The 25581-nt window shown below is 37.3% G+C and overlaps 1 long non-coding RNA gene across 1 annotated transcript; it reads right to left on the bottom strand.

The window, feature by feature from the left end:
* Positions 1–22499: 22499 nt before the first annotated feature.
* Positions 22500–24381, bottom strand: LOC132047973 (uncharacterized). Its single transcript, XR_009412867.1, has 3 exons — positions 24017–24381; positions 23056–23126; positions 22500–22755 (listed from the first exon to the last, which is right to left on the bottom strand). It is a non-coding gene; the product is annotated as an uncharacterized LOC132047973 (long non-coding RNA).
* Between the last annotated feature and the right edge of the window lie 1200 nt (positions 24382–25581).

The raw sequence follows: 25581 nt of genomic DNA, 5'->3' as shown, positions 1-25581 counted from the left end.
GTTCATGTTACACCTCGAAAAAATTTATGTCGTTGTGCGGTAAATAGACTAACACAGGGTAAGAAGTATATGATGTCCCTACAAGTAAGAAAGGGTACTTAGTGATTCTAATTAAGATTCCAAAGGCATTTGAGGCAAGAGAAGAAAGTTTGTTGAGGAAGGCAAAGTATAAGTCAAGAAAGTTTGTTGAGGAAGGCAAAGTATAAGTCATGTTTTGGAAGGGTTGTTGCGAAGTACCGAGATAATGTCGGTTTAGTAATGTCGTGAGGAAGAGCTATAACGCTCCTTAAGTTGTTAATGAAGTGTTATAGAAGTGTTAAGAAGGTCCCATAAGGATTGGAGATCAAACAAATCGATGAGAATAATTTCGGGAAAGTGGAGTTATACGACCACTTATATGGTCCGTATAACTTTATGCGGTCCGTATAAGGGTTCGTATAACCTTTACAGAAAGGGAAAATCCCTGATGGTGGAATACGGTCACTTATCCTTATAACATGATCGGGAAAGCTTTTTCTCTAAGTATAAATATGTGACCCAAGTTCATATTTTTCATTTTACATCTTCTCCACTTCTCTCAAGACCTCTAGAAGGTTCCATACATTTCATTAACATAAACCCAAAAGTAAATCAAAGATCAAACACCAAAAATTGGTGGAATCAAGGGTATGGGTGCTCATTAGGGTTGCTAGAAGTTAAGAATCTCTTTGGAGTTGAAGTTAGGGTTTTCTCCAAGGGAAGTATTTTCATCCAAAGCCCATTCCTACATAATCAAAAGTGATTTTTATCATCATTTGATGTTATTAAGAATATTGAGTGGTTGAAAGACATGGATTATGGAGGAAAGTAAAATATGGAGCTCAAATGTGAAAATAATGGTATTCTTGAATAGTAACTTGACTTGAATCATAGTTCTTGACATGTTATGAGTATAATCTTGTTATGAATGGTATTAAGAATATTGAAGAAGCATTATATGTGAATGAATATGGCGTTGTGTTGTAATTATGGTTATGGATACTTTTAAAGGGAAATTGTGAGAATTAAATAATGCTATACTAGAAGAGGTTTATTGATTATGATACTGTGGGTGTTGTTGTTGATGTTGGGAGTTGTTTATTACATGGAGGAAGTTGTAGAAACAAAGGAAATGTTGCCCAAATTTTTGTTAGCTCTTAGTCGTGCTAATGAGACCTAAAGCGTGTTTCCGATTATCTAACCATAGTACGAATCGTTTAATCGATAAGGTTAGAGCGACGTAAAGGTATGTAAGGCTAGTCCCTTCTTTTCTAAGGCATGATTCCTATATTATGACTTCCTTAATCTTTCCATGACTTCCTCATATTCTGGAAATTATAAGTCTATGGTTATTAAGAGCTACTCATGAGATAATGATAAGAGACGTGCTATGAAAGTGATAATGATGACGATGAATTTAAATCTAGAGACCCTAAAGCTCATGATATGATATTCTTATGAAGCTAATGATCCTCATATAATTCCTTGATGTTATTCATTGTTGTTAAACTCACCTTATGATGCTAGTTCCTTCAAGGTGAGACATGATGATCATGACTACTCCATAATGGCATCGGGAGGGAGGGGGGGGGGGGGTTCTCGGACCTTACGTATTTGGACCAATAGGAGTTGTAGCTTTTAATTGAGTTCTAATGCATGCTTTATGATAAGTATATAATGATGAGATTACACCTGCCTAGATGGCCGAACATGACACCGCTAAGGTGGGCGGCTTATGATAACACCGTGCCTATTTGACCGGACATGACACCGCTCTAGTGGGCAGCATGACATGATTACCCCGGACGCGGGCTAATGATGTTATTGATTCAGACAGCTCATGTATGTATGTGTGATATGTTATAAAGGTAAAAAGTAAGCATGCATGATTCCGCCTCAAGAGGCAAGCAATTACAGTTATTTCTTTTTCTCATGCTTTCTGTATTTCCTTATTATGTTACCATGTATGCCTTACATACTCAGTACATTGTTCGTGCGCGTCCTTTTTTTGTGTTCGTACCCGCATAGACGGGGGGGACGGTCCGGATCGGGGCGGATATTCTTGCACGGGGAGCACTTCCCTATCGGAGGTGCGGTTTTTGATATATTCTTTTGTGTTCATATTCGGGTATGACGGGGTCTGTCACATCCTTATGTCTCGATTATCAGAAGAGGCTCGTAGATACGTATACGTGGGTAGTTGTTGTCTCATGAGTATATCAGTGTATATTTTGTATACTATTTTTGCACCGTGAGGGTCGATGTATATATATATATATATATATATATATATATATATGTAATGCCTTGGAGATTATGTGTGTTCAAGTTGGGTCTGATAATTAGCATAATGAGTGGTGCTCGGTAGTCGGCTGCAGGTCTGATAGCCCATCGGAATCGGGTCGTGACAGTTCTGGCTTATCTTGTCCATTGAAATTTATCTAATTTTTGGGTTAACTTGGTGAGTGGTGTAGAGATAGAAGAAAAATTCTCTACAAATCTTCTGTAATAACCTGCTAAGCCTAGAAAACTATGAATCTTCGTAGGCGTTGTAGGCCTTGGCCAAGTCTTCACGGCCTGAATCTTAGAATCATCTGTCCGAGTGCCATCGGCTGAATAATATGCCCCGAAGAAGGTCCGAGTTCAACAAAAACTCGTATGTCACAGAGCCCGACTAGACGTGGCAGTGAGTACCGGAGGCAGACTCACAGGCACCACTCATCTTGCTAGTCATCGTACTTATCACTGCGTTATCATTACTCTCACACTTCTAGTCATGGGGAAAAATCATTTTCACTTTGACATATCTACATTTATATACATAAGCCCTCGGGCTATCAAATAATATATATATATATATATATATATACAATGAGGAAAATCATGAGACCATATTACCCGCGCGCGTACGTGTCGACCTACTGCTAGAGTACTAGACATAAGGACGGGACAGGACCCCGTCGTGCCAAAAATATATACGCAAAATAATAAATCAAATAGCACCTCTGGAATAATGGAGTGCTCTCGTAAATCTCTTTGGTCGACTCGGTGAATGCGGGCCACCTCCATAATACACTGTGGGCATGAACACAGCGTCCAAAGAAAAAGGACGTTAGCATGAATATTCTGGCAATTTTATAGTTGAATTTCCTTGTTGTTGAGCCATTGTTTTTACTCGTAATTTCATGGTCTTGTTTGACAAATGAAGGGAGGTTATGTTGAAGTGATCTCACTAGAATGGCTAAGGTTGTAACGTGCAGGAGAAATATTATCGTCACCCGCATTTACTCGTATTGTTTAATTGATAAATTATTACCTACTGATGTCTATTTTGAATTGTTATGTTGTTGAGTCTGCCCATCAAACTATAAGTCCGTTAGGTCGCTGGAAGAAGGGTAGAGTTGTTATTTGTGGGGGAGGATTCATAAAGGTGTACGATTGTACTTATTGATTTTATACTGTATTGCGTGAACTAAGCGTGAACTAATCTTAGTCGACCTATGAAGCTAACTAGTATGTGTGGTGTACTGATACTGCTTTTGCTACATCCTTTTGGGGTGCAGATGTGTTTCAGGTTATTGCTTGAAGGTTTCATAGATCGGAATGGCAGACATTTCCCGGGAAATTGTAAGCTCTAATTTTATAAATAGTGTCATTCATGTTTTCTCGCTTATTGTTTATGATTATCAGCTATTCAATGGAAAAAAATGAGTTTTAATAAGAGATTGGTTAGTGAGGGTTCGCCTACTAGGAGGCAATCAGGTAGGTGCCCGCACGATCCGAAATTTAGGTCGTGACACTCTCCTACGGCCAAAAAGTTGTGGAGAATATTTGTTTCATGTGCAGGTGTTAAGGTGGATAGACTGCAGCTAAGCCAACTGATTATCAAATGTTGGAAGAATGAAGCACCAACCAAATTGAAATCCATATTAAGTGCTATACCTACAATACTGATGTGGGAAAATATGGAAGAGAAGGAACAAAGTCAAGCATGGAGGGACAATGACAAACAACATATTGGAATATCAGATACACAAAATAATATGGCAATTGGTGCAAGTAATATATTCAAAGCTATAATAGATTTCATCTGGATGGCCAGCTTTGGTGAATTACTTGGAACAAGTAAAGCCAGTACTGTATTACAAAAAAGTGTACTGGAAAGCGCCACCAACAGGATAAATAAAGTGCAACACAGATGGAGCATGCAAAGGAAATCCACAAATAAGCGCATATGACTTTTGTTTCAGGGATCATAGAGGAGACATCATGTATGCACAGGCTGAGGAGATCAATGAAAATACCAATATGGAAGCTGAGGCAGTAGAAATCAAAGAAACTTTATACTCTTTGCATTCTTAGAAGATACAATCATATGATAATTGAAACCGATTCACTACAGATGAAGCTGATAGTGGAAGGAAAAAGCAGCACGCCATGGCTTCTCATTATAGTGATTGAAGATAGACAGAAGTTCATGCAGCTTTGTAATGTTCAGATACAACATATACTGAAAAGGCAATAAAATTACAGATTATTTGGTAAACCTTGCCTTGGATATAGGCAACAAACTAGAGTTCAAATGCTTTCAGGAATTCCCAAGCACAGGAAGGAAGCTAATCAACATGGATAAGATGCAGTTCACAAATTTGAGGATCAGAACCAAGAAGATTAAATGATGATCGCAAGCATAATAATTTGGATCTATTGGATACAAGAAAGTGATATGAAGGACAATGTACTGATTCTAGATCATGTTTTAGGAAGGGAGAGCTTCCTGACTTGAACTGACGAGTTATAGTTTATCTTTTTTTAGCTAGCTCTTATTTTGAACATGATGTAAGATACAATTGTGATTTCTTTATTAATAAAATTCACCAGTAGGCCTATCCTATTGGTATATTAATTTTTAAAAAAAGTTATCATGTTTTATGGTTATTAGTTTACCTCAGTTACTGATTATACAGTCTTTCAGTTAGTAGGGTTATGGTTATTCAGTATGCTGATATTCAGTTATTTAGTTATCAGATCTCCAATTTTCAATGTATCCAAATTCTTGTGACTTAGTGAGTATATAGTGATACCTATGGGTGCTAAAAAGAAGAGTAAGTAACGATGACTATAGCAAAATATTCGCATGTTTAAGTCTAGGTTAAGACCCAAGACTAGCCAAATTAGGCATGAAGTATTTTATCAGGTGATAGTACCCTCTGAAGGACAAGTGTTTGCATGGTAGTATATGTATGTTCTATACCTTATAGAATAAGTCTATTTGATTTTTGGCCCATGGAACCACGAGTATGAGGATGATAGAGAAGATTTAAGACCTAGGGGGTAACATGTTATGAAGTTAGCTGCAGCAAGAATGAACTGCTCACAAGAGTTTTGAACAGAAAAGAGCCTAAGGGTAAAATGCTAGGAGTCAAGAAACGTTTGATATTACAAAAGATATGTTTTTTTGGGTATGACTCATGCACATGTCTAAGAAGATATGATGTATGGGATGACAACCAAGAGAAGACCATATTGAATTTTAGAGAAATAATTTTATTTTTAGTTTGTCCAAGCTTATTCAGATCAGAACTAGAAAGTACTATGTTAGTAAGTTACTACAAGAGCAGATATGACTATGAGATAAGAACATATGACAGTTCCCTCTTAGGTTATGTGATTAAGTGTTTACCCCAGATGTATATAGTCTGACATGATTTTAAAGTGTATAGAAAGTTTGGGGTTAGTTGGTTCAATCTTTCATTTAAGAGAGATGTAATTTCCCTAAGTTTGATCCTGTCTATAGCTCAGAAAAGATAGTATATGACTGTACAATAGGGTCGGATGATGAGGGAAGTTAGAAATAACCTTATGTTTCACTTTAGCATTCAAAGTAGAATAAGCGAACATGATGCTAGGAATTGGTTAGTAGAAGAAGATTAAGTAAGTTTCGAGTAGATACAATGAATTAGCAATTTTAGCAGAGCTAGTAAAGGTACGATTTGATTTCCTTAGTCAGGTTAACGCTAGTGAGTAGGTATCAGTTTGAATACATCGAATGCGTGTTAAAACCCAAAGAGTTTAAGTTAAATTCAAAGCATAATGATAAGTTGCAGAAGAAATCAGCTAAGCAGTATGAGACCAAACTACAAAAGAATAACCTTTAAGAGTTATCAAAAAGGGTCTCCCTATGATTGACAATGTGAGCAAAGTTAAGTCGTAGACAAAGATATGCCAGTTAAAAATACATTAGTCAACAGTCCATGTAAGTAATTCGATTTTTCCTAGTAAGGAAGATTGCGCAGAAGTGAGTCAAAAGATGAGTCGTCAGTGACATAAAGTGCAAAGAATTGCATAAGATAAGCAAAGTTGTTTGGGTCCCAACAAGTGAGAAGGATCCCCAAGTATAAGACCTTGGTCAAATGGAGAAATGTGTACATCATCAGTAAGTCCAGTTGAATATTTGAAAACTCGAAGGGTTAGCATAAGAAAATGAAAAACCTCAGTTCAGTACTGAGAAAATGATAGTCTCCATAAGAAATGTGCATTGCATGCACAAGAAGCGCGAAGTGAGTGGAGTGTTCGTCGATCGACTTGTTTCAAGTTTTTTTTATTATTGATTAGGAGATCATAGAAATGCTATGAGATTACGCCAATTCATGTGTTACGTGGATGGTGTCATTTCATGAGACTCCAATCTTTAGGGTGCTGGTTAAAGACTTAGCGCATAGTAATATTGTGAGTATTTTCGTGAAGTATCTCATAAAGAAATCAAGTATGGGAATTTTAGCTTATGTTGAGGTAGACAAAAGAATTATAGTGAAAAAAGCTCAGCATTTACCAAATCCAGGAGTTCGACTTTTGGACCCCGAAGATGATAGAGTTGTACAAAACAGAGCCAAATCCTCTTTAGTAGCTGAGCATAGAAGGAAAACATTTTCATGATCCCTATCTATTGTAGCTAAAGAAGGGATTCACAGGCACAAATTCATGGCTTTCGAACAATGGGAAGATGATGATACTCTAAGGTACCAAGGAAAAATAATGCGTCCCAGATGTAGATACATGTAAAGAGAGGATTATCGCAGAGGCACACATATTCAGATATTTTACCTACCCAAGCTCCACCAAAATGTATTATGATCTTGAGAAGATTGATTGGTGGGATGGAAAACAATGTAGCAGATTATTCGATTGAGTGTCCATTTATAAGCAAGTGAAAGCCGAACATCAGAAGCCTGGTGGTTTGGCACAAAATACAAATATTATTGAGTGGGGATGATAAATATAGACTTTATAATAGGGTTATCTCGCTTATTTCATAAACATGATTCAATTTGGGTGATTGTGGACCGACTTACTAAGTTAGGACACTTTATGCCAGTAAGGAACTCCGATTCAACAGAAGATTATGCCAAATTGTATCTTCAGGAAATTGCCAGATTACATGGGACTCCAGTGTCCATTGTTTCAAATTGAGGTGTCCAGTTCATATCAAATTTTTGGAAGTACCTTCAAAAAGCATTGGGTACTAAGGTAAATCTCAGTACCGCTTTTCATCCTAAAATATATGGTCAGGAAGATCGCACTATCCAGATGCTCAAAGATATATTGAGAGCATGTGTCCTAAACTTTAAAGGTAAGTGGATGATCATTTACCTCTCATTGAGTTTCTTTCTGATTATAGATATCATGCTAGATGTTAGAACCCGTACCTTCGGAAAAGCACTTGTTAAATTTGAATGTAAGTATGTCGAGCTATGGCTAGGTAAAACAACTTTGGATTGTGAGAAACAAAGCATTATTAAGTATATTGTTTAAGTAAAGGATGAATTATGATATTATAAGTCGTAAACGGGAAGGACAACCTTGGAATCGAAGGAAATGGCCATTATCAAGTATGATTAATGATAAATATCATGTATTGAGAGTTTTGGAAGATTCCGGGATCAAGCAAATCGAAGAAAATAAGTTTGATGAAAATTTGGACAAAGTTGGCAGGATTTTGGACAGAATTTTGGGTCAATTTTGGAGGGGTATATCTCCTAGTATATTAGAAGTTTTAAGGTGTTTCAAAATCCTAAAATGAAGTTCGTCGAGTCTAGTTTCCAACGCAACAAACCTGTTATATCCCGTATCTTGTACGTTGGGAATTTTAGGTTGGTTGCGACAAGTTAAGGACAGGGTTATTTTTTTCCGACTTTGTTAAAATGCATAAGTTGCATATTCATCTTTTATGGGTATGGAGCATTAAGGATAAATTTGGAATAAGGAAAAACTAGGGGCTAAAAGTTGAAAAAAATTATTTCATGAAGTGGCCAAGAGGCCAAAGTGGCCGTGCATATGGAGTGGGCCCCACCCATGGTTGGCCAAATTTGACTAGATCAACCTATGGAGGGTGTGTGTGACTGCTTGATAATTGGAGGGGCTAGAAGTGGAAATAAAACTTCTTGGAGGGGCCATGTGGCCGTGCAAGGTGTGTGTGTGTGTGGGGGGGGGGGGGGGTGGCCCACATAGATTATTAATATATGTGGGTGAAGATGACAAATTTATCATATTATTCATCTCACCCCCTTAGAAAAATCAAAGCTTGGAGAAAAACAACAAGCACCCGTTCGGCCATGGAGCAAGAAAAATGAAGATCAAGAATTGATCAAGAAAAAAATAATTTCTTCTAGTTTTCCTACCAATTGAAAGGTCCTCTTTAACGTGAGATAGTTGTTGGGGCAAGCAAACCACTTATTCTTGCAAGAACTACTCATAGCCAAGTGAAGGAGAAAGTAAAGAAGGTAAGATTTAATCTTTTCTTTTATATGTTATGCATGGTTTGTATATGTTGTGAAGTGTGGAAATGCATGAAATTTATGAAAATATGGATGTTGGAGTGAAACCGTGCATGTGTGGCCTTGGCCGTGTGGGTGTAGTGATGTGTAGGAATAATGAATTAAGTGTATTTAGCATGTTTGTGTGTTGTTGTAATGTGTAGAAAATGAATGAAAATCATGAAATTTGCATGGGGGTGTGTTGGCCGTATGTATGGTGTTGTACATGGCAAGGAACGAATTGATGTTACTTTGTGTTTTAGTTGATGTTGTTGTTGGTTCTATAATGAAAATGAGAGTTTAATGATCTAAGTTGAAGTTGTAATTGATGTGGGACGTTTGGCACCTTAATGTGATTCTTATGTAATTTTTGTATTTATGGTAATGACATTGTTAACATATAGATTGTTGATGTAGTTTATGAGTTTTGGAAGAAGGAAATATGTTAGTGTTGTTCTCGGGTTTGGGGAGGACTTCGGGTGAATAGGAGTGTTGGTTGGATTGTTGGAAATATTGTATGAATGGTTTAAAGTGTTCTTGAATATTGTTTGAATGGTTTCGGATTAGTAATTGAACGTATGAACATGAATATGGTTTGATTGCGAGCGGTTGAATTGCATATAATGACTATTGTTGAATTACGTAGTCAAGGGTTGTTAATGTTAGAATACGTTTAGAATTGATTATTGATGTTGCTAGTATGTTGTTGGTATGGTTGTTGATGAATTTGGCCGAGTTGAATTCTCGGGGTGTTGCATTTACAGGGGAAATGCGCAAATTCTGTAGAATTTGGTGTTTGTTTGGAATCGGGTTCCTAAATGCCTTTAGCTAACGTTTGATATTTAATGACGTATTGTAGATCGTGGGAAGTCCGCGACGTAAATTTGGATTAGCTTAGAGAGCGAACGAGGTATGTAAGGCTCACCCTTTCTTTCTTTGTCATGTCTTAGACGTAAGGGAAATACCGACGAGCCTCGGGGTGATTCTATTCTTACGATCCGAGCGTGTTTCTGACTTTTATTCACCTCTTGATATTAACATTCTTAACGTAGACATGTTATGATCCTTGTGTCCTTTGTATGTTTAAGTTTTAAGTGTTACTTAAGGCATTTTGCTCTTAAAAGATTAGGAACTACGAACTACCGTAACTTTCACAAAAAGGCTCGGATCGCCTCGATATGCTCGTAGAAGGTTCCGTAGCGTATGATGACTCTAACTTCCATAGGTGGGCTCGGATTGCTTGATACTTGTCCGTGGGCCCCGAGACGTTCCGTTGTATAGTTACAACGGTTTGATTGAAAGAACCTAATATGCCTACTATTCGACCCCCGAGGGTTAATCACTTGTTATTCCCGAGTCTAAAACGAGGATTGTTATGCATATAATTTCGATACGTAGCTATGATTTCCAAAGTTCGATTTGACATGTTCCGAGAACGATGTCCGAAAGGTACTTGACATAATTCTTGTCCGATTTTCAAATGATAGTTCGTTTAACTTATTTCATCGAGTCTTGGATATGATTTGTGTGCATATGGTTTCTCACTACTCGCTCGTGCAAAGCTCGATATGTCTTTCAACGAGTCTCGGGCCGAGGACACGCATTCATGCATATTCGCATTATTCACCGAGTCCCTCACCGAGGGCGGACCTATATATATATATATATATATATATATATATATATATATATATGATGTGATGGTGTGATGAGATGGGAATAGCGGCCGAGATGGCATCGATGATTCTATCCACCGAGTCCCTCACTAGAGGCCCGGGACACGCTATGTATATGCATATGTATGTGATGACTATTTACTTATGTTTATGACATGATCATGCATGATTTATGTTTAAAGGTAAGCCTTTCAACCTTGTACTCATGTTCCATACTCTGTTTCGATGCGATTTTGTTACTGTATTCCATGCTTTACATGCTCAGTACATATTCCGTCTTGACCCCACTCTTCGGGGGCTGCGTTTCATGTCGCGCGAGGGTACGGATACTTGTTTGGGTGAGCCGCCGTTTAGGATCCCTACTCGGCGGTATTGGAGTGCTCTTCGTTCGGAGCCTACCTTTGGTACGATTCTTTTGTTGTATATATGTATACGTCTATTCGGGGGTACGGCGGGGCCGTCCCGTCATATGATTCTCGTTATTACTCTTAGGGCACCGTAGACATAAATGTGGGTTGTGGGTAGCCTTTGTTCAGTTGTGTTTGCGTTCTGTATATCCTCAGGTTGTATATATGATATATGTATATATGTGTGCGTGATGTCGTGCCCTTCTGTACGTATAAGTTCTTATTATGTTTGCTATGATCCGATTATAATTGATAGGTAGGTACGAGTGCCCAGCTCGGGCACTAGTCACGGCCTACGGGGCTGGGTCGTGACAAAACCGCTCGTCGATATGACATTGGAGTATAGAATTATGGACATTACAAGTATGGGGTGAAGAGCGAGAAACGCGTGTTACGATCGAGCAAGTGCTACTATGGCCGCATAAAGCTACGGTAACCGGAGTTGCTACGGTGCCGAGAACCGACTCTAGAACCTTATAAAAAGGGGGTTTACCCTTATTTTTCATCCAAACACCTCTAAAACATTCCCCCGACCCTCTAGAATATTTCCCAACCTCCACCACGAAATTTCACCTCAAATCAAGTGAAAACAACCCAATCTTCCATCAAGAAAGTTAGAGACTACAAGAGTAGCAAACCTACGGTGTAGTCTAGTGATTGAGGGTAAAGTGGAACTGATGCAGTCGTGATTCTTGAGTTGTATGCACTGCTCAAGGTATGTATAATACCCCTTTGGTCGTGTGTTAGCTTAATTTGATGTTGGTAAAGTTGTTTGAGGTTAAACACCGCAAGACTACATCGAAATAAGTTAAGTTATGCCACTATTTTGTAGAGGCTGTTTTGAATGTTTAAATATGACTTCTAATGATTGTAAATTATGGATTATAACCTGAATATATTGTCCCTACGATTATTGGGAATATTCATTTGTTAGTTGGAAAAATGGAGAACAAAATATATGAAATCTATGGATAGAAAGTAAAGGATGAGGCGTAGGATTATGGATTGTTTTGGAATACATTTAAGGATATTTTGAGTTAAATAGGATATGGTAAATATATGCATATTGTTGTGCAGGGTGCGGACTGAATTATGAGAGGAGAGTTGGGTTTGGATGACGTTTGTTATTCGTTAAACGAGCTTGCCGCCTGAGATGATTCTTAAAGTAATCAAAGAGGATTATATTGGATTATGTTGAAGTTATTGCTATTGTTGATTGTTGTTGTTGTTGTTGGGCTGTTTGATGACCCTTAGTGGTCTTTAGGATCTAGTATAATTAAGGGAGGTGCTGCCCGATTTCCCGAAGGTTAAAATATTAGCAAGATATGATAGTTGCGACACTGTTTGTCGATGATGGTATCATTTCACTTGTTGTAGACGCAAGAGGATTATGTTAAGCTTTATTGTGGATTGAGAAGGAGATTATACAGGTATGTTAAGGCTATCCTTTCTTCTTTTTGGCATGATCTATGACAAGTGCAAAGTGTAATGATATCCATAATGAATCCATGCCTAGATGTAGGATATCCTGAGTTCCTTGACTTCTTAATCCCGAAGGGGCATCTCTAAGTTGCACGATTTCCTAATGATGTCTAACTCCCGAAGGGGACATTCATAAAGATTCTTTATTCATATACATTTCATGTTGATTTTTGAGTCTCGAAGGAGACAAATGAAAAGGGGAAGAAGTTCCCATTTTTGAAAAAAAGGGAAGAAATTCCCATGAACTAAAAGTTGCTCCGAAAGGAGTCTTTTGATGGTTTCCAAAGATTTTCATTCATTTGCATATTTACATACATGCACGACATCATTAGGGAAGGGAAAAAGGGCTAAGGCGTTATATACGCAAACCACCTGATCAGCTGATCTACGATGATTATGATGCCCGAAGGAGCTATGAGCAGGGCAAAGGCATGTATTATATATATATACACACTCATGATGCATTAAAAGTTCATATGCACGTACATGATTCGCAGTGTTGGTTACAGGTACAAATTGAGTCTGTTATTCTTTTATCATTCGAGTTGAGATATATTGTTTTAGTTCTACCTTACATACTAGGTAAATTGTTCGTACTGACTTCCCTTTGCCTAGGGACGCTGTGTTTTATGCCATACAGGTGCAGACAGATGTGTAGAGGACACTCACTATAGGATGTTCTCGGATTATCAGCTGGTTTGGAAAACTCCATTTCTATTCGGAGTATTGCCGAGTCGGAGTACATATATATATATATATATATATATGTGTTTCATATGCATTATGGGTACATCGAGGCCCTGTCCCGACCTATGTTATGGTATCTTGGTTCATGCTAGAGACTTTGCAGATAGTGTCCTGTGGATAATGCGTCGAGATGTCGACAGTTGTGTAAAGCGGCCATGTAGGTCAATGCCTTCATATGCATTGTTTTAAAGATTTTATTGTGACCTAAGGTTTTCTTGAATTAACGATAAGGGAGAAGTCATTGACTTGACGAAAGAGTTTTATTAAAAAGGTTTTTCATGTTTTACTTGACGGAAGCGTCATTTCATAATTTAAAGGTTCACATAAGATTGTGACTTATGAATAGAATGGTAGTATGACACTCAGCCGAGTAAGGTCTTGGGTGTCAGTTGCAGCCCTCCGATTTGGGTCGTAACAAAAGTGGTATCAGAGAAGTTCGTCCTATGGGTTGTCTGCAAAGTCATGTCTAGTAGCGTCTTGTTTATGGGTGTAAAGTGATGTTCGGCCTAAAATGCATATATTTAGCTATTAGTTGCCTCACATTTTAGTACTTTTAATTGTCTTTTGAGTATTGATTATATCACTTTTTCCTTAATATTATATTTTTAATAAGTAGGAATAAAGCGGTGCAAAAATGAAGAGATTTGGAGCAAAATTGAATAAAACGCGGAAGAAGGAAAGAAAGAAGAGACAAGGAAGGAGGCACAATGATAGTTATTTAATGATGGGCTGATGATGTATAAATGATTGCTGGCAAGACAAATACAAAAAGGAACGGAATAAGCAAAGAATTTGTTAAAAGAGAAAGAACTCACCTAGCAGCCACCGACCGAAGCAAAAAAAATTGAGATTGTAGTTTGTACTGTTCACGCGTCGCATGCCCGACGCAGATTCAAGTAGTCTCTGATTCTCTATTGGTTCCACGTTTCACCAGCGATGCGAGTGTGATGCGAGCCCGCGATTTTTCCTGGTCCGAGTTGGATTTGGTTTTTAAAAGCCCAGACCTTTTGGTACCCTATATATACATATCCTACACAGTTTTTACACAATTTTGGATAGCTTGAAACCCTTAGTTCATAACTTTGGACCTAGAGAGAGTTTGGAGCCGCCGTGGAGGCCATAGTTACAAGGTTTTATCTTCTCTTCTCTGTAATACTTATTTAGACATTTTTATTCGGATGATTAGTTATTTTTCCTCCATGTCTATGTGGAGCTAAACTCTTTAGTTCTAGGGTTTTGACACAAACATGAAAGTTGACGTTTGATCATCGTTCCTATCTATTAGATTTTCATCTTTTGGTTGCTTATTTATTCTTGTGCTTAATTGTTTGATTACTTGATCACTAATTGAACACTATACGTAGTGCGGGAATTGGACTTGAGAAAGGGAATTCACGTACGTAATAAGAATAAATAGAGTTTGTTCTATTTAAGTGTTTCGCTACTGAGGATAGAGATATACCCTTTAGCCCTACTTAGTTGAATACGGAGAAATAAATGCGTTCTTGTTACCTCTGACGACCATAGAGATATAGGCGTTATAGTAGCATCTACAGGCTTGTGAGTAGTTCGAGAGAATATCATAAAGTTACAATTAACCCGTCAACTAGTAATCCATAGTAAACAGTTAATCATAAGTCCCTGTGGGTACGATATATGGACTTAAAAATCCTATATTACTTGTACGACAGCGTATACTTGCGTGTGCGTTTGAGAGCAACAAGTTTTTGGCGCCGTTGCCAGGACTTATAAATTAATAGTTTATCTAGATTAGACTTTTCTTTTTGTCTATTCAATTTTTTTATTTTTTTGTTTAATATTCTGGTATTCTTCTTGACATGGCATCTTTGAACGAAAATTTATCGAATGTTGGGTATTCATGTTTTAATGATTTTTGTGCACTTTGTGGAGGGCCCCACTTATGGGAAAATTGTTCTAAAATTTGGCGCATACGGGATGTGATGTGTGACCCTTCTAAATTCTATGGCTGGAACTTTTGTAACCAGTGTGGTGGTCAGTGGAAAGAGTGTCCTAAGTGTTGTTCTAGTCTCTCAAGTGATTTTCACAAAGTGGATGTTGTGAGTGATACTTGCACTACAAAAAAAACGGGTTTTAGCGACGGACTAAATCCGTCGGTAAATAGCATATATCTGTTGCTAAACCAATATAGCTACAGAATAACTACGAATTGAATCCGTCGGTAAAATCCTCGTAGCTAGCTATTTGCGACAAAAAAAAAATTAATCCGTCATTTGGATTAACGACGGATTAATGACAGATTTTATTTGTTGCCAATATGAGCGACGAATGAAATCCGTCGCGATGTTAATAATTTCCGTCGCTAATTATATGAGTTATTTCGTCGTTTCTTCTGAGTGGCGACCAATAGTTTTTGTCGCTAATTCCGTAGCCAATTCTTTTAATATACACATTTACGCATTCCTTTTAGCGACGAAAATAATTTGTCGCAACATTTGAAATCCGTCGCAAATCTTTTTTATTTTTTATGTTATATAATATTTTAAATACACCCGTTCAAGCATATATTAGGTACCCATGTAATAACTTAATTAATAGAAACTAATATTCTACAAGGTCCAAAATACATAGCGAGAATGCAAAATAAGTTTGGAGCATCCACAACGATAATATCCAAACCGAAAAATCCAAAATCATATGCAACATCCATAAAGTCCAAACAACAAAACTAACAACCATAAAGTCCAAACCACAAAACTAACTAATGAGAAATCCGAGAGAGCCACGATCATCATCGAAACCGATGCATGAACTTGATCAATGTTGGCGATGCTGGAGCTGAAACTATAGGTGCCATAGATGGTGGATGGTCATTAGGAGTGTCCATCTGAGAAGAGACTGAAGGATTCAATCCACGTACCCGCTCAACAATAATAGGAAGCAAGCGATCAGTCAGTGCAGGAATTATGCTATCAGTCAGTGTAGGAATTAATCGCGTCACTAACTCATCCAAAGTTCCCGTCGCTGCCTATTGAGCATTCGGAGGTGGTACTGAGGATGTAGCATCAGATGCAGAAGAAGGACCAAGATTTGGCCCATAATATAAGTGTGCTTGAGATCCCAGACCATATATTCTTCTTTTCTTTACCCCTCACTGCGCTTCGTAATAGGCTTGACATTGATCAACTTGATTGAGTTTGTGATCGATTTTGTAGTATTTCTTGATATTTTCCGTAAAAGAGAGTGATAATTAGTTAAACTCATTTCACTACCGATAAGCACATGTGGAGAACCATTAAATACGGCAAGAATAATGCCCGAAAGCTTCAATACAATTCAAGATATCTCTCGTCTCCTTGTCTCCAAAAGCTCTTTTCGATAATGCGGTTAAAAGGTTTGGAGTGAATTTATCTTCCAGCTTTGATAAGCCGTACTACTAATCACTATGAGGAGACTAGTTACCATCTGTTTAGTTGTGGTTATATTGCTAATCAAGTTTGGACTTTCTTCTGCAATTCATGTGGAATTAATCGATCCATAAGTTAATACAAAAAGCTATGAAGTGGTGGTTGGCAAAGCCTAAAATGAGGTTCATAAAACCATTTTACAATGCTTACCAACTGTCATATGCATAGTAGTTGATCTTGTGCAGCAGCTACATATGGCCTGGTAAGCTTTTCTTTATTAGCAGGTGGCGGCCTAAAAATCTTGGAGTACGGAAGTATATGCTAGCAAAATCTTCTTTTTACAGCGAGAAACTTTCTGTTCGCACTTGGTGTGGTCTAGAATCAAAGCTAAAAGGTTTGTTGGTTGTCGGTGAGTGTACAAGTTGGAGGAAGGAACTACAAGAAAGTTGTCACCGATTCATTTTAGCATTTTTGCTGTTGGAAGTTGCAGTAAGTTAATATGAAACAAGGATTTTGCTTTGGAGGAAAACTTGGCAACTTGTAAAACGACAAATGCTAAAATGCTTTTGCAAACAAATCCTTTTGTTATCGGGGTCATCCCACTAATATTATTAGATGCTTTATGTACTATATCGGGGTTGTCCCGCTAAATAATTTATAACGAAATATGTGCAACGACATACGACATTATAACCTATCAAACTAACAAATAAGTGGCCATATACATACGCGTTCCCTCATGTACATATCACAATACATATATATATAGCTAATATCTTTCCTAGCATGAGAAAATATTTTAGTGGTCAAAATTTCAATATAATCTTTAGAGGTCTACTGATTTTTGTATCCAATCTTTGTTGAACACATCCAATCTATGCAAAAACAATCAATTATTGGGGTCAATTATACCCATTCGATTCATGTTAAACAGGTAATATCGACTTATAAACGTATTCAAATGTAATCTGAAATACAAATATTCAATTTTTTGTTTTTGACTTTATGTAAAAAATACATCAACTCATTGTTGTGCTAAATGCAAGACATTTTTTATTTTGAACTGGTGGTAAAGGAGGGTATATAAATAAAAAAAGGGGGGGGGGGGGGGGTGCGGATACGAGAGAAGGCTTGGAGGTGGTGATAAGAAAGGGGGCACTTTGAGCATGGAAAGGCACAAGATAGTGCTCTTGCAGCCTTGTTTGTTGGAAGAAATGGGCAAAGTTGGTCAGGAGAGTAGGATGGTAGTCCCCTGGTGTATTTATGATAGGTGAAAATGCATTGTATAGCTGCAAAAGGACCAGGGGTACTGTTGGCAACTTTGGTAGGATAGAACTGGAACAGCAGGAGTTCCTGATGCTATCAAGAGGAGTTCCTGATGCTATCAAGGCAAATCTATTTTTCGTTCTGAACACTAACGGTAATTAGTGACAAACGTTTCAGTTATTATACCTCGAATTCTCCAAGATAAAAATCTTTTGTCTCTTGTAGACACTTTTCCGATTAACTCCATTAGGCTCAATTTCATTCTTGAAAATGATTTGGTAAATATCGTCTCGTCAGCATAATCTCGATGGTTCCAAACGGACAAATTTGAAGACATTATATGAAGTCTATTATAAAGCAATTACTTGGTGAAGATAAAAATAATAATGGTGCAAGAAGAAACTAACCAATGCTAAGGAGAAAGTCAATGTCCGCCTACGTTTCGTTGCTCTCACCTTCAACCAACACTGCATCACTGCGAGCGGATGAACCTTCACCTATTGCGTTTCCGAGTAGACGCACCCTCGCCTATTACGTTGCTCTCATTAGGTATTATCGGAGATGATTCAGAAATGGATGGGGTACTAATAATGACTGATGTTTGAATGGGTGGCGTAGTAGTAGGACAGTGTTTGAACTTGGTCTTGCCCACCGAGGAATGGTACCACCTTGTTGAGAACTAATTGGGGGAACGGAACGAAGGCATATTACCTCGACCAGCGCTACCTCGACCTCTAGTTGAGGTCTTGATTACTTGCGGCCTATGCTTTACGAGATCACGAGCCATATCTACAAAAAAAAAGGCAATCATCTTTTAGATAATCAGCATGAGAGTAAGCAATTGAAACCACTGATTACACACAAAAAATGGGCAGTAAATTATTGGTTGTAAACTGGGCAGTAAATGGGCAGTAAATCATCACAAGCAAACTGTTTTCTTTAAAGATTACACACAAAAAATGGACTATAAAATAACTAAACGTAAATGAAAGAGATCATCACAAACTTGTTAATACTGTTTTCTTTAAAGATTACACACAAAAAATGGACTTTTCAGAATTAAATTGTGCAAAACCATAGAATTAGCTTGCTAGATTTTCTAGATAGTAAGCAATGGATATATTAAGAAAAAAGTCTTTGGATTGTGCATACATTATGAAAATGACTAAGAAGCTTAGACATCCAAGACAACCAACAGATGTAGACATATCACACACTTATAACATCCAAAAGATATTACTACAAACAAAAGTTAATAAAGATACAGTAGCACATTTCTATCAACACACTAGTCAGTATCTATTTCTTCTTCGAACTCCTCCTCATCATCCTCCTCGATTTCATACTCATCTTCTGTAGATTCTTCTTCAGAGTCTTGATGCTCTTCTTCGGATTCACGATGCTCTGGAAACAATCCATCATCAATTGGTTCATCCATTTCAATTGCTTCCCATTTGGATCATGCAAGAGTATAACTTCATCAATGATCATATTCATATATATCTCATGGACTTCAACTTCTTCAACTTGGAATGGAAGATTTAGTTCCACTTCCGGAGTTGTGATCACTTCCTCATCAGGTAATTCAATAACATTTCGAGGTTTGACTTTCAATACGACTAACCAATCATCCTTGTCCTTTTTATCTTTGGGATAAGACACATAAACACACGAGTTGCTTGCATTGCAAGAATAAAAGGTTCATATTTGTTAAACCGACGACGATGGTTAACATCGACCAATTTGTCGATTATGCTCCTTAACACCAACATTCATAGTTGGATCAAACCATTCACACTTGAATAATGTAGTTTGCTTTAAAGGTGCTTCACGGTATTCCACTTGTATAATCTCTTGTATCCGTCCATAGTAATCTCCAACATTTGGATCCGAGATACAAACTCCACTGTTCATTGTTGATCTAGCACTACCGCGATGTAATGTGTGAAATTTGTATCCATTAACAAAACACATTGGATAAGCATATGCTCTTATTAATGGTCCATGAGCAAGACTACGCAAGTATTTGTTCTCAATATGATTGGATCGAACCTATTTTAAGAAAATTATAAGACTTAGTCAAATTTCACAAGCCATTTTAAGCGGTCATAGTTTAAAAGATAATGATTGATGGAGGCTTACATATTCTTGAACCATATAGAAAAATATGTTTCAAGACTCTCATCTATTTGATCTTGAGATAGATTCGGGAACTCTTCTTGCAAACGTTGCACATACATGCTTCATTGCAATAAAGTAAGTTAAATAGAAACTCATAATATATGGATATATTCTTTATTTTAAATAAGTATAACTTTATAATGTTACCTCACAAATGGCTCAACCTCTTTAGTATTTAGTAAAATATAAGTTTGGGCAGCCTTGATTTCTTCAAGGGACAAATCTCTCTTTTTTTCTTCTCCCGATAGTTTGCATGGATGAGTGAATATTGAAACATTTCCTTCAATATCTTCTACAACACCACCATCATTGTTACGGGCCACATTTTGATGACGTGAGATAACATGAGGTTCAAAATAATGAGAAAACAATTGTGTTGACTCTGCCATCAAGTATGCTTCACAAATGGAACCCTCAACACTAGCTTTGTTCCCAATCATGTTTTTAAGAGTTCGAAGGTACCTCTCAAAAGGGTACATCCATCTGTATTGTACAGGTCCAGCAATCCGTGCTTCATATGGCAGGTGCACGGGTAAATGTTCCATTGAGTTAAAGAAACCCGGGGGGAATATGCGTTCTAACTTACACAAGATCTGTGGGATGTGTACCTCTAATCTCTCCAAGTCCACCACTCGAAGAACAGTTGAAGTAAGATCTTTAAAAAACAAACTCAACTCTGTAAGTGCCTGCCACACATTACTAGGAAGTAGCTCACGAAAGGCAATTGGCAATAGTCGTTGCATGAACACATGACAATCATGACTTTTCATGCCAAATAACTTAAATTTGTCTGTGTCCAAGCATCGACTCAAGTTCGAAGCATACCCATCTGGAAACTTCACACCTTCCAACCAATCGAACAAGATAACTTTTTCATTCTTTTCTATTGTATATGCAGCTTTGGGATAGCTTCCATCAGGATTCCTTGCTAACTGCGGTCGATCGCAATATTTTGCAATATCTAGACGTGCTTTCGGATTGTCTTTGGTTTTGCCAACAACATTAAGAACAGTGTTAAACACATTATCAAAGACATTCTTCTCAATATGCATGACATCAAGATTATGTCGTATCAAGTTAGAACTCCAATAAGGCAAATCCCAAAAGATGCTTCGTTTTTTTCCATCCGCATGAATTACATATCCTCTTATTAACTTCTTGTGCATCTAACTCAGTTACTTTTCTTATCCCCAACTCACAAATTTGATTCAAAATTTCTTCTCCTGTTCTAACGGTAGGTGGTGGCCTTGTAACAGTATGACCTTTAAGAAAGTTTTTACGATCTCTCCTAAATGGATGATTTTGATCAAGAAACATTCTATGACTGTCAAACCAAGTTGTTTTCCCACCATGTTTTAATCTGAATGATTGTGTTTCCTCCATACAATAAGGACATGCTAAGTTGCCACCTGTACTCCATCCTGATAACATAGAATATCTTTGGAAAGTCATTGATTGTCCACATCAAAGCTGCCCTTAATTGAAAGTTTTGCTTTTTTGAGATGTCAAATGCTTCTACACCTGTCTCCCATAACAAAGTCAATTCCTTTATTAGAGGTTGCAGATAAACATCAATTTTTAGTTTAGGATTGTGTGGCCCCGGTACAATGGCAGTTAAGAACATGTATGCCTCCTTCATACACATCCCTGGAGGCAAATTATATGGAGTGACAATTACAGGCCACGAAGAGTATTTTCTCCCCGTCTGAGCAAATGGTTGGAAACCATCCGTACATAACCCCAACCTCACATTCCTTGGTTCAGCAGCAAAAAAGGAATGAGTTTCATTGAAGTGCTTCCAAGCCTCAGAGTCTGATGGATGACGCATTACCCCCTCCTCTTGTATATGCTCGTGATGCCATCTCGTCGGGCCGTACCGTAGCATTAGACGCATATAATCTCCGCAATCTAGGAATCAAAGGGAAATAATACATTTTCTTGTAAGGGACCAATTTCCTCTTACGAGAACCAACACGACGTTTATACCTCTCATAGCCACAAAACTTACAAGAAGTTAGGTCCTCATCATCACCCCAATACAACATACATCCTGAATTACAACAATCAATCTTTTCAATAGGCAAACCCAAGCTACGCACTAGCTTCTTGGTCTGATAATAACTATCAAGCACTCTGTTATCTTCAGGTAAAGCCTCTTTCAATAGTTGCATAATTTGATTATAACCCCTCTGTGACAAAGTATTCTCACTTTTAATATTTAACATCCTAGAAACTACTGCGAGTTGAGAGAGGGAAGAACCAGGATACAATTTTGCATCAGCAGCTTGTAGCAAATCATAAAACCTCTGGGACTCAAGATTAGGCTCCTCCTCCATCAAGGATTAGATTCCTCCTCCACCAAAGGTTCACGGTGATGAGATGACTCGTGTTCGATTACTCGAACTCGGCCAAAGTTCGGTCCACCGCATCTAAAACCATTTGGCGATATGGATTATCATATCCCAATTCAAAGTTGAGTACCACCATGTAAATCACTATACATCTCACCGGTCACTTTTTTTCCCCTTGATACTTCCAAACAAAATAGTTCTCAACAAATCCAAACGATTGAAGGTGCAATTTAACGGTTTCAACATCCATGAATTTAATATTGTGACATTTTTTACACGGACATTTGACATCGTCACCACTCATGCGGTTTCTCTGAGAACATGAGAACTCAAGAAACTTATTAACACCAGTTATGAAACTAGAATTAATACCCCCTCGACCATCCAACCTGTCGTACATCCAACCACGCTCTAGATTATCCATAATCCTATTTAATGTTAAAATAAACAAGAAACTTAGAGTTATCTGTAAATAAGTAAGACAATCGTAATGCCATCCAAAGGAAAACAAGTTGAGTTTAAGACCAATTTTTTTTTAACCAAAAAAGAAAGTGTCTCGGCTATGAAGTTTAAGAAGGTAATAATAAACTTTCTTAATCAACCAAGGAAAAAATTAGTAAAGACAAGAAAGATTACCAACATTAAAACAAGCAGTATAGATACTATAATCCTACTCAACCGTACAACTTCACTAACAGTGAGAGCAAATAGCAATAATCCTAACAAACCTTTCGAGAGCTTTTTGAAGAATTTGATGAAGTACAACTGTTTCCTAAACCCTGAAACTATTTCCTAAACCCTGCAAGAATGAATATAAATCAAATCAAACGCATTAGTGAAACAGAGATTTAGCCAGGAAACCAAAAATTTACGTTCTTTAACAGCATAAACATCGTTAAATGTCATAAAAGAGGAAAATAACATTGAACAAAATAGCAAAAGAAAAGAAGAAATAGATACCCAAACCGTCAATTTTTTATCTATACGTTTCCAGATAGCTATACATATATCTACTAGTTGATTATTAGTTTATTACATTCTAACTTAGATTAATGTGCACATAACAAGTAAATTGAGATAAATGCGGTCAACTGAGAATAGTTCTTGCTTGCAGCCCAATAGTAATAAAAACCCACTATTTTCACACTAACTTCCCAATTAAATTCAAGATAATTTCAAGAATGCATAAGAGCACAACTCTTATAACTTATTTTCATAAAGGAGTTGATTAAAAAGAGTACACCTTGGGGGTATTCGGATTCCTAACTTGGGTTTTCATATGGAATTTGAAGAGAAAACTGCAGTTGCTGAAGTTGCACCCATATTTTCTTGGAAAACTAATTTTTGATGCTAAACAGAGAAATTAAACTATATTTAAGAAACCCAAAATAAAACAATTGCAAAATTTCTCCTCCTTCCAACACACTGACACATACAAGGTGGCAACAAAACCAAAATTTATGTTCTTTAACGGCATAAACATTGTTAAATGTCATATACAAAATTCAAGCTAAGCAATAAGTTCCCCAAATCACAAGATCCACAATTTATTCAACTATAATTCGTACAAGAAAAACAAAGTACACACAAAAATTAACTGAATTTCAACTCAAACAGAAAGAAGGATGATTTTCAACAAAAAAAAAAATAGACCCACAATTTATTCAGAGAAAGAAATAGATTTGATACCTGAAATTCAACTCAAAACCCCTCAGAAGAGAGAAAAAGGGCTCTGAGAGAGCCCTCTCTTTGATGAAACAACTGCTACTGCTGAGAGCTAAGCGATTCTTACTGAGGTATTTAGGGTTTTTATGATTATTATTGATAATACCCAGTGCATGTATAACTGCTACTGCTGAGAGCTAAGCGATGATGATATTTACTTTTTTAACTGATATAGAAAAGCAAGAAAGAGAGAGAGAAATAAACAAAGTAAATCACCATGGTAAATGAGAAATAAATAGAGTGAGAGTATGAGAAAGGCGTCGAATTTTCCGGTGGGTTTGAAGCAATTCCGGTGGGTTTTAAGAGAAAGAGAAGATGGTGGGTTTGAAGAGAAAGAGGTGTTAGTGCATTTAGAGGCGATGGGGGTTTATTTTATTTCGTTTATAAAAATAAAACTAAATTTTATTTACCGACGGATTCATTCTGTCGCTACAAATTAATTTGAAATTTTAACGGTGAAACATACATATTATTTAACGACGGACATAATCCGTCGCTAATTACGTCGCTAATCGTAATAAATTTTGCCGCCCATGATTCGTCGTAATTTTAGTAGCTAAAATAAAGGCGCGGAATTTTCGAGCCAAAATATAGCGACGATTTAAAAATCCGTCGCTATTTCGTTGTTAATTTAGATATCATTTCTTTTTTCATTTTTTTTTTGGCGACAAAACTCTAATTTCGTAGGTAATCCGTCGTTACATAGAGACGGAATTAATTATGTCGCTAAAATCTGTCGCTAAAACCCGTTTTTTTTGTAGTGTTGGCTATTGGTTCGAGCTCACCGATTAGATGTATAGGGGGATTATCTTGATGAAATTACAAGTGACATGACATACTTCATGGAAGAAAGAACAAAGCTCGGACAAGAGATAGACCAATTTGGCTCAGACATCTATGACTTGCAGGCTCAAATAAATAAAAAGGTTGAGGTGTCTGATGCCCAACCACCAATTGTTGTGGATACTGGCCAACTTGTGGAGCAAATAGAGGAATTCCAACCATTCGATCAGATCCTTGTTGATGATGCCTATGTTGAGGAAGTGTACAAAAGTGAGGATGTCAGAAATAATGCAGTTTTAGAGTTGGGTCATGTTGGTCCTCATTCTAAACATTTTTCTACATTATGTTTGGTTGGCGACATGAAAATCGAGCCCTCCACGCCGGTGAAGATGTGTATAAATGAGGAACAAGAGCCTTACATCCTGAAATTTGCCATACCAAAGAGACAAAATGACATTTCTCACTTAAGGGCCAAGAAGTGCAAGATGCGACACCTATTGCTTGGTTCTTTTATTTTCACACCGCCGCCCCAGGAGCGGAGCAGAAAATTTGATGCAAAATTAGGGGCGCAATTCATATCCTCAAAGTGGAGGGAAAAGTGGTGAAGTTGATTCACGTCGTGCCACGACGTTAACTAAGGCCCTTATTGGGAGGCAACCCAATGTGTAATAATTATAGATTTTTAATTTTATAGTATCACGTTTTGTTTTGATTTGTTTTGTTTTGGTTTTGCAGATTAGGGGAAG

This window comes from Lycium ferocissimum, chromosome 2 (assembly GCF_029784015.1).
Source record: "Lycium ferocissimum isolate CSIRO_LF1 chromosome 2, AGI_CSIRO_Lferr_CH_V1, whole genome shotgun sequence".
Classification (NCBI taxonomy): Eukaryota; Viridiplantae; Streptophyta; class Magnoliopsida; order Solanales; family Solanaceae; genus Lycium; species Lycium ferocissimum.
This window is presented reverse-complemented; position numbering and strand designations above follow the sequence as displayed.